Source organism: Callionymus lyra, chromosome 7 (genome assembly GCF_982586985.1).
Source record: "Callionymus lyra chromosome 7, fCalLyr1.hap1.1, whole genome shotgun sequence".
Taxonomy (NCBI): domain Eukaryota; kingdom Metazoa; phylum Chordata; class Actinopteri; order Syngnathiformes; family Callionymidae; genus Callionymus; species Callionymus lyra.
Window position 1 is genome coordinate 5,780,331 of NC_141824.1, and position 12,060 is coordinate 5,792,390.

The 12,060-nt window shown below is 37.1% G+C and overlaps 1 long non-coding RNA gene, 3 other non-coding genes and 1 pseudogene across 4 annotated transcripts; 1 reads left to right on the forward strand and 4 right to left on the reverse strand.

Annotated features, from left to right (window-relative positions):
• LOC148074792 (serine/threonine-protein kinase B-raf-like) overlaps window positions 1-3,178 on the reverse strand; it is an 11,963-nt pseudogene extending 8,785 nt beyond the window's left edge.
• On the reverse strand, window positions 2,001-2,213 carry LOC148074793 (small nucleolar RNA U3). Its single transcript, XR_015712006.1, has one exon. It is a non-coding gene; the product is annotated as a small nucleolar RNA U3 (small nucleolar RNA).
• LOC148074794 (small nucleolar RNA U3) lies at window positions 2,697-2,909 on the forward strand. Its single transcript, XR_015712060.1, has one exon. It is a non-coding gene; the product is annotated as a small nucleolar RNA U3 (small nucleolar RNA).
• A 6,831-nt stretch (window positions 3,179-10,009) lies between the features above and the next one.
• LOC148074795 (small nucleolar RNA U3) lies at window positions 10,010-10,222 on the reverse strand. Its single transcript, XR_015712061.1, has one exon. It is a non-coding gene; the product is annotated as a small nucleolar RNA U3 (small nucleolar RNA).
• A 764-nt stretch (window positions 10,223-10,986) lies between these two features.
• On the reverse strand, window positions 10,987-11,995 carry LOC148074796 (uncharacterized). The gene is made up of 3 exons (XR_015711827.1): window positions 11,475-11,995; window positions 11,258-11,344; window positions 10,987-11,181 (listed from the first exon to the last, which is right to left on the reverse strand). It is a non-coding gene; the product is annotated as an uncharacterized LOC148074796 (long non-coding RNA).
• Window positions 11,996-12,060: the final 65 nt, after the last annotated feature.

A 12,060-nucleotide genomic window follows, 5' to 3' on the forward strand; every position in this document is an offset into this window, starting at 1 on the left:
CACAAAAGACTAAGAGCACGCAGATGCGGAATGGTTGGAAAGAAAGCCACAGGATGTTTGGGAAATGTTGCGTGTTGATCTTTATAATAATAATCTCTATTTATATAGCGCCTTTATAGACCAGGGTCACAAAGCGCTTTGACAGCCATTCACTCCGAAACTGCCATCAGGGTAAAGTGTCTTGCTCAGGGACACAACGAGCTTGTCTGGAGCTGGGATTGAACCTGCAACCTTTTGGACTGCAGGCAACCACTTTACCATCTGAGCTATGACGCCCCTTATGACCTCCCTCTGACCTCGGTAAGCACTGATCACGAATCAGATCCTGTAAAGAATCAACATTTGTGTTACTATTATTATAGATAAATAGTTTAAGGAAAGAATATACAACGTCGGATGAAATCCTTTGAACATTCATCCATTTTTTTCAGATGCAGGCAGAACCTCTGACTACTTGGTTTCACATTCTTACATCAAAAATCAAGTCATTTATATCAACAACTGTTGCATCTCACATCAATGTTGACAGGCTCGATGGTGTTGATATGGACGTTGGGTGCGGACGACGAGCGGTCCCGCTGCCCAAACTGGTTACGGTGGTCTTCCTCATTGGGCCGGAAACTAGGTGGGATGGGTATGGACTTGGACGGGGACACAGTGGCGTGGCATATGGATCTGGAAAGGTTTGAAGCCATCAATAAGAGAGAGCACAGAGACGAACACGCAGAAAGGGAGAGAGCGGGGATTACCCTGTGGAGTCTGATGGGGGGAGTGAAGGACAGACTTCGGACACGGGGGTCGTCCCTTCTGAAGAAACTTCCTCCTGAGTGAAGGGGTGGTGCTCGAAGAACTTGGAAACTAGCAATAAGCTTGAACCACAAAAGAAAATGTTATTAAAATCAAGTTTAAATGAAGGTTTTTTACTGAATGTTATCCTGCTTATATATGAATCTATAACTGCACACATGTTTATAGATGCATCAGGTTAAAAACAATACTTTCTTCATATTAAATTGTTAATTATTTAGACGCGCTTAAACTGACCATGACCTCAGTGAAGAGTCAACACTTTAAATCACAGCTTAATTTAAGATTTTGTACAACTTCTCAAGTGACACAACTTACTGTAACTGGTCGTAGTTGACACACATAAGAGGAACCTCGGTGCTGCAGCGCTGGTGGAACTTGTACCCCCATGTCTGGCAGCGGAACCCCTGGAAAAGCAGCTTCCTGCAGAAGTCGCAGAAGGCCAGAGTGAAGAAAGTCTTCCTCACCTAAAACTGATCAACTTTAATGCCTAAACAATTTAGAGTCATGAAGATGGAGGAGAACTTAGGTCTGTATCTGATGTGCTGATAAAGTACAATTTATAGTAATAATACCTTTCATTATTAGTCATTATTATTAATGATTTGAACTGATAAACATGTACAGACTCCAGTCAAGCTGTTTTTTTACTAACTAACTAGATTCATATCATATTAAATATAAGGAATAAGTTACTAACACACATTGGACAGCAGGTGGCAGTGTCATTTCAGAGATTGCTTGCACGACATTATAGTGTTTAGGTTTTATATGATACAACTTTTAAAATACATAATGGAATATAACAACAAAAAAGTGTTCCTTGCTACAGACTTTTGTGTTTTTAGTATTAATATGGAACCTTGCAAACATAAGTGAAGTCAATCGCTCACACACGACTGACCACAATGCATCTGATTACAATAATTCAATAATGCTGTTTCACTTTCAAGGGCCACAAACATGTTTTCAATACAAAAATAAACCTTTACTTTGGGATACTTTTGTGTTTTTATGTGTGTAATTCATTGCTTCTTGGACAGATCCGTTTAGTCTGTCAATTTCAACAAAGACTAAGACATATGAGCTTCAGTCTTTACATTAAAATGAAAATACTTGTTTGTTTTTGTTAAAATTAAAAAAGACAATTACAATAAAACTTTCCTTGATAGTTTATTGTCTTGAACACAACAACCACTCTGATCATATTCCTCTCAAAACTGCACAAGGAAGTAAAGAAGGATCATCAATGACAGAGAACATATGAAGTGAATCATTATTCTCTGTCTGCTTCACACTCAGGAAGGAATATCACAACTCTTCATCATGGTTAGTGACACCAAACACTTTACAAACACATTTCTTAAGTTAAGAACTATAGAAATGATCCCTGAAAGTATAGTATTAACTTAACTCTGCACCAACATCACACTCCATCCTCACACCAAACTACTAAAGTGTTGGTTAATTAAAAACATTTTTCATTCATTAAATTGCAAGTATATGAGCAAAAAAAGACTGTGTTTTAGAGTAAATACAAACATGAATGTAAAATGTATCTAAAAATGTAACTGACACTCCACAGTGACATTTACAGGAAGACTATACATTCATTAAAAAACACAATCAAGAAATACCTCATGAGAAGTGTTTGTTTATGAAACAAATTTAAAAAAAGGTATTTGAATATTAATTTGGATTAAATTATATTTTACAAATAATTTTACTTTCTTTCTTTCTGAAATATTGTTCAAGTTATCTTTTTGTCCATTTTTAGTGTCTGTATGAAAAAAAAATCCAACAGTTGATCTTTGTCTTTTATTAAACTGCACTGTCAGTGAAGACATGTGACCATGTGATGTAGTTTCATTCTTTGACTGACAGCAGTTAAGACTATACTTTCAGGGATCATTTCTATAGTTCTTAACTTAAGAAATGTGTTTGTAAAGTGTTTGGTGTCACTAACCATGATGAAGAGTTGTGATATTCCTTCCTGAGTGTGAAGCAGACAGAGAATAATGATTCACTTCATATGTTCTCTGTCATTGATGATCCTTCTTTACTTCCTTGTGCAGTATTGAGAGGAATATGATCAGAGTGGTGATTGAATGTCAAAGTTAAACATAAACAATAAGCATTGTCAGGAGCATCTGGGTGAACATCAATGTGATGTTGTGAAGAAGCTCTCAATAGAACCTGATCAATTTACTAAATAACCCCCACAAACAGAGACATTTCTAAAGAATTCACATTTTAAACAAAGGGGTCAAGCATTCTTCCGTGATTTGGACCCGAAAGACGTGTTTCGAAGGACAGAGAAAACACCTGTAGCGGCGCAGACAACGAAGCTAGGAGCCAACATGGCCGACATGGATCTCATCCTGCAAGAACTGAGAGGGTTCTGACAGGAAAGTAAAACTCAATTTCAATCATTAAAAGAAGAGATGTCGGAGCTAAATACAAGGATGGAAGAGGCAGAGGGACGGATGGTGACGGCAGAAGAAAGGCTTCAGAACGTCGAGGAAGTTTATACGGAGATGCTAAAGCTACACGCGAGAGTCGAGGAGAAGATGGTGGACTTGGAAAGTCGATCTAGAAGAGAAAAGAAGAAAAGAATACGGATCTATGGCGTTCCGGAGGAGGCTGAGGAGTCATCCTCCATGATAACTTTTGTGGAGAACTTGCTTCGTGAAGGACTTGGGATGACAGAAAGCAGAGGAGCTGAGGATGGAGAGAGCGCACCGGTCCACTAGACCTCCATCATCGTCAAGTTTCTGAGTTTCTCAACGAAAGAGTCGATTCTTCCCAAGGTGTGGCAGAGCAGAGGATTCTCCTGGAAATCTAACCAAATAAACATGGATCAAGATTATCCTCCAGCCATCATCAAACAGCGGTGCGAGTATGCAGAGGTGCGCAAAGTCCTGAAGGAAAACCAAGTTCAATTTCAGACTCTCTTCACGGCCAGACTACGAGTGAAATACAAAGACGGAACCAGAACCTACGCTACAGTGGAGGAAGCAACGGAGGATCTGAGAAAATGGAGATACGACGTCACACTTGCATGTCAGTTCCTGAGACCCTCCTTTGAGAGTTACTCAAGTTGTTTATTAAGTTGAATGTAATATTGAGTTTGTTAGATTTTCAGCCTATGTTTATTTGTTTTTGGTTTTTGAGGGGGGAGGGAGCATACCAGTTTTGTGAAATTGTTCAAAAAGGACACCAGTAATGGATAAAAGATCAATAAATATTGTTTTGTTCAATATTAACGGCGTACTCAACGCAGTTAAAAGGGCGAAGATATTGTCAAAAACTTGAGAAAGATAAAATGCACATTGCTTTCTTACAAGAAACACATCTTGATGACATAGAACATGGTAAACTGAATAAATCAGGATTTAAACACGTCTATTATGCTTCTCACAGTTCAGGAAGAAGGAGGGGAGTGACAATCCTCATAAATAACACAGTCAATTACCAGCACATCTCAGAGTATAAAGATAATGAAGGTAGATTAATAACAATTACAGGTAAAGTTGAAGATGATTTGGTGAGTTTCTTTAACGTGTATGTTCCACCTGGGAGTGACTAGTCCTTCTTTAAACGTTTACTTGAAATAATGACAACAAAAAGCCAAGGGATGTTGATTTGTGGGGGCGACTTCAATCTTCGACTTAACCCCAAAATGGACTCATCTAATGGCAAGTCAGACACAAGAAACATCAACAATAAGTTCAACAATATTATGGAAGAAGTGGGAATTATTGATACTTGGAGAGAGTTGAACTCAAAAAAAATCGAGAATATACACATTACTCAGCAGCTCATAATGTTTACTCTCGTGATCTGTTGTTATCTGTGAAACAGGCCCTAGTAGTGTTTCTGACCACGGTCCTGTCTATATGACGTTTGTCTGGTCAAAAGCTTAGATCTACAGTTTGGAGACTAAATTCAAAAATTTTAAATAGCCACGCTATTAAAGATAAACTGAAAGCTGAAATTGAAGATTATTTAGAATTAAATGATAAAAAGGAAGTATAACCACCAATATTATGGGATGCTCTAAACAAAGGCTGTGTTGAGGAGTAAAATAATTTCTATCTTTTCATAGGAGAAGAAACTCAGACTCAACAAGAACTTATGGAATTAGAAGACAAACTGAGGACAACTCAAATGAAACTCTCTCAGTCCTTAGATGATGACACTCAATTGAAAGTTCAAAAACTAAGAAAAGAAATAGATGAAATAAATACACATGAAATACAAAAAAAACTACTTTCCACCAAGAAAAAATACTATGAGGCTGGTGGAAAATCTATGAGGCTCCTGTCCTACAAATTGAGAAAACAGCAAGCTGACCGGTCTATACACAAAATCAGAGACCCCACAACTAAAAAAGTGGAAACTAATCAACAAAACATTCAGAAATGTTTCTTAAAATGTTATGAAAAGCTCTATTCTCAACCTCAAACAGCTAATGTCCACCAGATTGACAAATTATTATCCCATATTGAGCTTCTAATGGTTAACAATGAACAAAACTAAAAATTAACATAAAAAATGAACTTTGATCAGCAATTAAAAGATTAAAAGGAGGGAAATCCCCCGGAACAGATGGATTTACCTCCGAGTGGTGCAAAATAATGCAAGATCAACTAACTACTACACTCCTGAGAACATTTAACTGGGTTTTAGAACATAAAGTTGTACCTCATGGAGCGAGGCGATCATATCTGTCATTCCCAAAGAAGGGAAAGATAATATGGAATCTGGGAATTACTGTCCAGTGAGCGTTTTGAACATTAATCATAAACTGTCCACCTCCATACTAACAAGAAGAATTGAACCAATCTTACCTAAATTAATTCATGAGGACCAGACAGGCTTTGTTGGAAATAGACAAACTCAAGATAGCATCAGGAGAGCATTACACATTATAAGACAAGCTGGGAATCAAAACTTGGAAACGCTGTTACTGAGTCTGGACGCAGAAAAGGCGTTCGACTCGGTAAGTTGGTCATTTTTATATAAAGTTTTATCAAAATTTGGGTTTCATGAAACTATAATTGATACCTTTGCAGCATTGTACAAAACACCAATGGCTAGAATTAAATGAATGGAGATTTAACAAAATCATTTGTTCTGAAGAGAGGAAACTGACAGGGGTGTTGTGCGTCACTATTGTTTGCCATTTTCATAGAACCTCTGGGTCAATGGATAAGGCAGAGGACAGAAATCCAAGGAGTCATGATGTCCACGGGGGAGCAAAAGCTTGCGTTGTTTGCTGATGATTTATTGTTGACCATAACACAACCTTCTCAGACACAAGTGATGGAGATGCTAAAAGAATACGGTCTATTATCAGGCTACAAAATTAATATTGATAAAATCAAGTTCTAACACTGAACTATGACCCACCATGAAAAATCAGGAATATGTATAACTGGAAATGGGATGCAAAACTCTAATATTTAGGGGTGTCACTACCTAGAGACTTGCTGAGACTGTATGACCTCAACTATGGACCTTTGAGTGAAAGAATTAAGTTGGATTTACAAAGATGGGCAACTATACCATATTTAAATCTTCACTCAAGGATAGACTCCATCAGGATGAATATTCTGCCGCGAATATTATATCATTTTCAATGTCTCCCGGTCAAAATTCCATCAAAACAATTTATAGAATGGGACAGATTAATTTCAAGATTTATGTGGGAGGAGAACAAACCCAGGGTCAGATATAAAACACTGCAATTAAGTAAAGAGAAGGGAGGTATGGGCCTGCCCTGCCTTCAACATTATTACCATGCAGCACAGTTGAGGCCCTTAATCTGTCTCTGTTCAAGATCTTACACTGCAGGTTGGAAGAACTTGGAAGGTTCTAGCGTAAATGGTGTTCCATTGATTGCTCTCATAGCAGAGAACAAGCTACAGGATGAAGTGAAGGTTGCAGATCATACTTTTACTACTTACTCCTTTTTTACTACTATACTTTTTAAGGATTTTCCTAAAATCTTGGCAAGAATTGGTCAAGTCCTGCCACCTAGGGGATTCCCCGAGGATCTTGAGGTGGTGTGCTTTTGACTCTGATTTTGTGCCCAATAAAAGGGACGGCAGATTTAAGACTTGGATCTCAAAAGGTTTAACTGATTATCAATCATTTATTCACAAAGGGAATTTTCAGAGTTTTGAAAACCTTAAGAAAAAGAGGATTTTTACAGATACTTACAAGTCAGAAATGATTTTAATCAAAATTTGAAAAAGCCAATTGATGCATGTGGAAAAGGATTACTAGAGATTTTCATTTCATTATTGGAGGCAAATAATAGCAATAAAATAGTATCTAAATTGTACAAAGGAATTCGACAATCTAAACAAGAGAACACAGGATATATAAAGCAGCGATGGGAAAAAGATGGAGATATATCAATCACAAATGAGAGCTGGGAAAAAAATGTATCATCTACAATGGTTTTCAACAAGATCAAATACATGGCGGGAGTTCTGTTGGAAGAATATTATTCCATTTTTTATCACACCCATTCAAAAATACACATGGGCACGGATGAAGCATGTTGGAGACTTTGCGGGTATAATGGAGCAAATCACTGGCATGTGTTTTGGAGCTGCAGTGGAATCAAAGCTTTTTGGACAGAGATCCACAGCCATTTAAACAACATTTTTGGTGTGAATCTTCCCTGTAAAGGTGAAAACATGTACCTGGGTGACTAACCAATAGAAAACTGTAATAATGGAGACAAGAAATTGCTTTTCATATTGTTGGCAGCAAGTAAAAAATGTATCACGAGGAAGTGGTTACAAGTTGAACCACCCACGACAGAACTGGATAGACATCGTTTACGACATCTATAAGATGGAGAAGTTATCCTTTGCACTCCAAACAGATATGAACAAGTTCTACAAGATATGGACCAAATGGACAGAATATGTCAAACCAATTAGAAGCAATTTAATTAAAGGAAATATGTCATTTTATTTTCCATATTTGCCCTGCTTCAATGCATTTATTGATTTTCTTTTTTTCTTGAAAAATATAAGTATTTTGTAAAGTAACTAGTTTGATGGGTATGCTCCCTGGGGTGTGTTTTTTTTAATATATTTTATTTTATTATTATTTCGCATTTCTTCATATATTTCATCTTTCTTTTCCACTCAATACTTTATACTTGAATGTACCATTTTGTTCTGAAAAATTAAATAAATTAAAAATAATCCTTTAGTATCGGTGGATCCAGATGGTAATGCACAACAAACTCCAACAACAACAAAACCTCATAGGCAAAGATTAGAAGAAAAAGTTCAAGTTAACACTTAAATTCTTTAAAAAAGTTTAAAATCAATCATTGTGGACAACTTGTGTTATAGTAGCTCTATTTTAAAAAGTATTTCAGCACCAACTGTATTTAAATTGATGTCATGTCATTTCCCAACTTTTAATGAACGACTTTAGAATGACCTTCAGTGGAGAAACAACACAAACTTTCACCAAGGAAGGTCACATTACTTCTTCCCAAGTATTTTATTTAAACCGAAGAACTTTGATGTTTCTTGGGCTGGAGTCGAACCCACAACTGGATCACAACCACCAGAACAATTGTACTGAAAGCAAGAGTGTTCTGAACTTGACAATCCTTGAGCAGTTCTATCTAGATTACATTTGAAATGGTGTCTCAAAGCATTTGTTTCGTTTCTCGACAATCGATTAAATGATTTGTTCCAAAAATTGATTTTTTTTTACTCATGAATTGAGCAGAGTGCAGGAGCAGAAAATTCAAATGCCAAACAATTCATATACAAGGGCCTTAAAAGATCTCCATGATCCAGAACATCACTAGAACTAAATGATAAAAGTTGAATGCAAACTTTTTTATTTATTCAGATTAAGACCCTGTAAATATTTACAATTGGTTTAATCTTCAATCAACATGTTCATTTAAATTACAAGGTAAAGCTCTGTCTAAATACAGCAGTGATACAGGAGGGATTGATTTTGTCTTGACCTTTATTTTTCATTGTTTTATGTGTTTTTTTGTTTCTATATGTTCACTCTGTTGTTGTTGTTTCGTTTGTATTGCGATAGATTAATTTTCTGAATTTACTGTCTCTTGAAAAAAAAAGAGCATATACGTAACATTGCTGTGTCTGCATATTTACATAGTTGCCTTTACATCAGACCAACATTGCCTGGAATGCCTGTATTGCATACTTGTGCTCGATAAAAATATTTTGAATTTAAAAATTAATATCACGCTCCTCAAAAATTTATCAGCAGGATCCTACATACATAGAACACATTTAATACTTCAGACAGATCTGAGTTCTGAGGAGAAACATGTGTGATTTTTAACTTCAGGTCTGTTTGCTAGAACAAGATCTAAGGTGTGGTTGAAACAGTTAGTAGGTTCATGAACAAAGTGAAAGACAACAATTGATTCTATGATGGAATTTAACCTGGTAGTCAAGCTTTCGTGAACCATATCCACATGGATGTTAAAGTCATTCATTCATGATTCAAGCACCAGGCTGCTGAGAGAATAATGATTCACTTCATATGTTCTCTGTCATTGATGATCCTTCTTTACTTCCTTGTGCAGTATTGAGAGGAATATGATCAGTGGATTTGTGTTGTGCTAAATGGTAAAAGCAGTAGGTGGCGCCATCAGTTTAAAAATGATGTAATGTTTCATTAGAAACAATTGTTCAAAACAAAGTAAGAGACGGCTATCTAGTTGTCTCTGAAAATAATGACACTGCTTCATGAAGCTTCATAAAACCTTCACTACCAATTATAGATCAGTGGTGCTTGTCTGTAATGTCTGGCTTGTGTTGAAGCCTTGATGAGAGGAATTGTTCTGGAATAATATTGTAAGAGCTTCTAGAACGCTCGTAGTTTACTGTCTATGATATTTAGCTGGAGTACCTTTGGTCTATATCGGTTGTTATTGTTTAAAAGGCTGCTGCAAATGAGAGTAAATTCTTGTCGTCGTGGCTTCAGTACAAGAGAGATGTTACAGACGAGCGCCACAGAGGTTTGGCTTTTTTTAGTCTCAATTTCAACAAAGACTAAGTTTCAGTTGTGACATAAAAATTAACATACATTTTTGTCTATAACTCAAAAAAGGAAAAGTTTTAAAGAGAGCTAGACTAAACTCTCCTTGATAGTATATTATTTTGAACCAACAACCACTCTGATCATATTCCTCTCAATACTGCACAAGGAAGTAAAGAAGGATCATCAATGACAGAGAACATATGAAGTGAATCATTATTCTCTGTCTGCTTCACACTCAGGAAGGAATATCACAACTCTTCATCATGGTTAGTGACACCAAACACTTTACAAACACATTTCTTAAGTTAAGAACTATAGAAATGATCCCTGAAAGTATAGTCTTAACTTAACTCTGCACCAACATCACACTCCATCCTCACACCAAACCATTACAGTGACGGATGCATAGTTTTTGAATTTTAAAATGTTACTGTCATTCATTTGATTTCAAAGATATGAGACTAGAAAACATACTTCGTAGTTTCACGGTTTATACACAACATGTATTTATAATCAAAAGGTTATCTCTGTAACCAAGGTTCTACGATGATGTGTGACACTCTCTATATGATGATATATATGATTCTATGGATAACCTCTCTTGACCCTGACTCTGAAAAAGAACGATGCATTCACCAATGCTTTCCATGTGACCTGCACTGAAACACACCAGTAATATATTCATGCAGCCTGGTGCTTGAATCATGTCAAGTTATAATTGTTGTTGACTTTAACATCCATGTGGATATGGTTCATGACAGCTTGACAACTACGTTCAATTCCATAATATATTCAATTGTCTTGATGGTTGACTGTTTCAACCACACCTTAGATCTAGTTCTAGCAAACAGACCCTGAAGTTAAAAATCACAAATGTTTCTCCTCAGAACTCAGTTAATCTGACCATTAAGTATTAAATTGTTAAAAACAAAGGAAGGAACGAAGTGGAGAGACTGCCATCTAATGGACTCTGAAAATAATGACACTGCTTCATGAAGCTTCATCAGAACATATCTGCTCTTCTGGTCACATCAGCCTGTCACAGAGATCAGGGATTAGTTTTGCTGGAGTTCCCTGTCAGAGACTCACACAATCCTCAGGTCTGGGTTTATTTCTTTTAAGTCTTTGTCAGTTTACTTCTCCTCTGGATCCACAACTTGAATACTGGGTATGATCTTTGACCTCTTGTGTCCCGGCAGCTCCAGGTTCTGCTCCGTGATGCTGCTTTCATCCTCAGAATCCCACGACTCTGAAGAGTCTATAGTCACTCTCAGACCCACTTAGTTCCACCAACGCCACCTCCTGAAGATGTTCACACAAGTCATGAGATTTAGAGTGAGCTCCACGTTTGAATTCAAGAACACAAATCAACACTAACCATCTCAACTCTTCCATCTGCTGCTTCAGTCTCTTGTCTTCTCTGCCATTTGTGGAAGGAAACTCTGCAGCCGGCTCAGAGAAACATCTGTATATATTGATGTATCAACTTTTTCTCACACCCCGAGTGGTTTGTAAACATGCAAGACGGACATAAACGATGTATTTCAAACAGGAAATTATACTTTTATTTTGTCCATCAGTCTGAGGCGACCTACCTGAGCGACGTGGCGGCAGATAAAGGCGAGGAGGAGCCGTGCAGAAGCTGACCCGTCCAGTGCAGCTGCCAGGACCAGACCTCAGCTCTGTCCTGTGACGACTGCAGAGCTAATGGCTTCAGCCACACACACACTCTGGAGAAGGAACGTTCACCATCTCTAAACGCTTTATCTGACTTGTCGTGAATCCAACTATGAACATGTGACTGAGAACGACTACGACTTCCTGTTGACGATCTATTCTATTTCCTGTGATTCTGGTGAAACGTGTGCCTGAGAATGTTTTCTGTCTGAATTGTGGAACTAAAGCATTTGCTCAGTCTTCACCAGGACCAGATTAAAAGTATCTTGTATCACAGTTGTCTTGGTTTGGACCTGCATGATGATGAACTCACGTTTGTAAATGACTTGTAACGTAACACATCCATATCACAGCAAATAAAAAAACACGTCTTGACCAGCGGTGGACAATTTATAATGAGGTCAAATTAAATACTGTTGACGAAACAAAATGTAGAATAAAAAACGAAATTAATCTAAACTGTGATCATTGCCATGACATTAAAACAACTATATCAGGTTATTT